Source organism: Gobius niger (assembly GCF_951799975.1).
Source record: "Gobius niger genome assembly, chromosome: 12".
In the NCBI taxonomy this organism is placed as follows: Eukaryota; Metazoa; Chordata; class Actinopteri; order Gobiiformes; family Gobiidae; genus Gobius; species Gobius niger.
The window spans coordinates 31385517-31389709 of NC_136863.1; positions in this window are offsets into that span (position 1 = coordinate 31385517).

Below are 4193 nucleotides of genomic sequence, written 5' to 3' on the forward strand. Positions count from 1 at the left end.
CACCAGATTGTAGTCATGGGCTTTTTTCCATCCGTCGTCCCCCATGCTCACTCTCAAACACACTCTCATTCATCCTGACCTATTGTACATGTTTTTAGCCGTAGAGGAAACCCACGCAGACACGAGGAGAGCATGCAAACTCCACACAGGAAGGCCCCGTCCTGGTGGGGATCGAACCGGGACCTTCTAGCTGTGAGACAGGAGTTTCATGAATTGGGGGAAATGACTGCATAATCGTACCTAATGCAGGGTTTACATAGAGAAAAGGAAGTCAAATATAATCCATCCATCCATCCATCCATCCATCCATCCATCCATCCATCCATCCATCCATCCATGCATCCATCCATCCATCCATCCATCCATCCATCCATCCAGAGTTTGGCCACTGAGCTTTATCCACTGGAGGCTGCACAAGCACTGATAAGGACTTGACTGAAAACAAAAGAAAATTGATTGAAAGCCAAAATCGGCTAAATTGTGCGTGTCGTCACTCATATGTTGATCATGTAAAAGACTGTTCAAATCTGATTGGTTTGCTGAAATAAATCCAGATTGTGTTTGTCTTCTACAGCGGTGCTTCTCATCTGGGATACTGTCAGGCCCCAGGACTGTAGTGGAAGTAAATGTATATTGTATCAGTATATTGTAAACTGAGACATTTGTAAGGAAAAACCCTGTGCATCTAATTACAAAGCATTTCTATCAATTTTCATGTAGTTTGAGGCTAGTTTTCCAGAATTTATGTGGCTGTGACGCTGAAAAGTGCCCTGCAAGTTGTGGCTATATAAACTCGTCCTTGTGAAGAATTGGAATAATGCAAATGGTATGCAAAGTTAGGAATGCGTTTGGACATCCACATTTGAATTTAGTGGCTCTTTCTTTCATTGTTTGTTATACAAAAAAATAAATCAAAAACGAAAGCCCTTTTTTTCAGTTACAGATGTGTTCATACTTCTATAGAAGATACACAGTCGCTCAAAGGTTCGGGGGTCACTTAAAATGCCCTTATTTTTGAAAGAAAAGCACTGCCTTTTTCAATGAGGATAACATTAAATTAATCCGATATACAGTCTAGACATTGTTAATGTTGTGAATGCCTACTCTAGCTGGACAGGGGTGATTTTTAATGGCATACCTACATAGATGTGCAGAGGTGTCTGTCTCCAGTCTTCTAATGGTACATTGTGTTAGCTAATCGTGTTAAAGGGTCATTTGTGATTAGAAAAGAGAACTGGCCTGGGTGACCCCAAACTTTGGAACGGTAGTGAATGCTGTATATTTAAAGAAATGTTCCCTGGAAAAGGCCCGCAACCCACTGAACATCAATCATTTTGCCACCAATTTGGTGCCCTCTGCCACTTTTGACATCGTTCAAAAATGTGTGATTGTGAATAAATCCATGACACATTGGCAATCGTGAAAACATATATATATATTATATTTCAATGTTTTGACCTGATATCTGGGGAGTGAACGGTATCGCCTACAAGATTCATCTTTGGGATCCAATCCTTCAAAGAGTCTTTCTGGCTCATTTTCTGTCATTTATTTAGGAAGCTGGCGAAGTTTTGGTGCATTTTTTAAGTCTGTGTGCACAAAACATAAAACCCATTTCCATTTTGTTCTGTGTTCGGTCAAAGCATAAACCGAAATATCTCAGAACTACACAAAACGTTGCTACAAATCTTATAATTCTAATGGGATGTAATGATCTTTGGAAATGATAGTGTCATGTAAATAAAACCTTTGGGCCACAATCAGGGGGGGAAATGGAGGCCTCATCTGCTTTGTCGAGTCAAAAACAGTTGCAGTGGTGTAACACTGGATGAAAAAAGAAGTCCACGAATACAAACATACGACATAGCCACAGATCAATCAAACACCAGCCAACAAACGTCCAACTTCTCTCATTTTTATCCACATCCACTTCCAATTCCACCCCCTTGAAAACTGCTCCCAGTCAGCCCCGCTTCCCTGGCGAAAAAAAAAGTGCCGTGGCCCGTGCGTTCTTGCCCACACAGCGCACACTGACTGACCGCGCATTGTGCTGCTGACAAAACCTGGAGTGAGATCGTCAGACTTGTCAAGAGGCCGCCCTGAATGTGAATGATGCGCCGAGAGCAGGGTGGTCCGCGCCTAAAGTCCCCATACCAGTGTGTTTAAAAGAAGAAGAAGGGGAAAAAAAAACAAAACATAAGCCCTGGGCAGGTGAAAATAAGGTCCACTCTGTCTGCCAGCTGCGCCGCGCAATCACAAAATGGATCTTTACCAAAGCCAACACCAATGCGGATACGGCGAGGTGTAATTACCAAACCCCCCCCACAAAAAAAGAAAATGTATTGGATTTCACTTAGAGGTAAATTGCATATTTATAAGCGTAATGTGTAATCAAGGGAAGTGAGAGGGCGAGATGGTTTAGAAGTAAGGACATCATTTTTAGATGTGGTCATGTTTGGACCTGCTTTAGTTTTGTATTTTTCTGTTATGATTTTATTCATCGTTTTCACCACGGTTGGTCCAGGTTTGAGTTTGATTTCCTCTTGATGTCGACTTTGCTAAGTGTAGTCTGGCCAGCGTGACTTCGCCAAGGGGGGAAAATAGAATCTTCTGGGAAACACAATTTTTTCGCTCTTTTTAGTCATTTTCTGGTGAAATATGAACTTATTTATCACACAAATAACATCAAGTGTAAATCGGGCCCATATGGATATTTGTCTCACAGCAGATTGTTCAGTAAAAGTGAAAAAAAACGGCAGTCGTAGCTAGCGCTAGCTTGCTGTCCGAACTAGCACGATGCACTTTGCTCCTCTTCATGTCTTTGTACCTTTATTTAGTAGAAAACCATATTCATAATTCAGCATTTCGTTAGCCACATAGCATAACTGCCTGAGTCATTTTGTATTGTTAAAATGGCAATAAGAGAAAAACAATGTGTTTCCTATTAAACGTCTTTTTACATGTTTTCCAAAATCAAAACAAAAATTAGTTAGGCAATTATTCTATGTGGCTATCGATTTGTTAAAGTAGTTTTTGAATAATTAGAGATTTGATTTTTCTCCTAATTGTTTTCCCCCTTAACTGTTTTCAAACATGACCATGTATGGGCGATCCCAGAGATGCCGTCTTTGATGCCTCTTTCTTAACCAGAAAAACCCATGGTCCGTCCAACATGGCATCTTGGCTCACCTTTAAATCTAACGATCTTCAGATACATTGCCTGAAAATTGACATCTTCTGCCAAACCAGCAGACAAACTGGTCAACTGTTCTGATGAGTTGCGTTCACAAGACGTCACAACTTTCTAAACAGCCTGTAATTTAAAGTTGAGTTGATGCAGCTAAGGTTCATACCTCTCTATGTGAAACAAAAACTGTCACAAAGTTCAGCATCTTTTCTCTCAGGACACATAAATGAAGGTCAAAAGATCAAATTACTGTTTCATAAAGGTGCCCAACAGTGGAGACAGTTTTCAATATGATCTGCTTGATGTTGGTAAGATGAAAAGAGTCTCAGCCACCTAATACTTCTGGTTCCAATCAGACTTCCATTTATTTTGTCAACTTTGGGGCCAACTTGTGAACCCCATCCTGGGTTTTTAAGCAACTATAATTCCTACAAACATTTAAGTGGTAGAAACAATACAAATAAATGAATGGACGCAATCAAAACATCAGCTGATCCAAAGAAGACCTCTCGATCTTTGTGCCTTAGACCAGTAACTTTTCAAGCATCGTTTCAAGAAAAATAACATTTTGCGCACCACCAGGTCTCAACCACAGCCGCGCCAGGAAAGCGTGTCCATTATTTTTTCCATACTTTCGCCAAAAGAAACCGGGAACAGAAAGAAGATGGTGGGCCGAATGAAGACATCAGCCCGTCCCTCTTAAAGTGTCTTTAGCGCAGCTCTGCCATTCAGGCGGACACAATGACGCACTGCAGGGTGAACAAAGTCAGGAGGGGACCGGGACACGGGGGTCAGGGCCCAGCTGCTGAGAGGTGAAGAGGACACAGGGGAGACAGCGGGACAAGGGGTGGAGATGGGCATGGGACAAGGGTGGAAATATTGAGGCCAGGAGTGATGAAGACGGGAGAGCGGTGGTCAAAGTACGGGATTCAAAAGTACAGATATTAGTTTCTACATACTTTTATGGGGCAAAAATAATGTTTACCTACAAAAGGGAAAAAAGTCA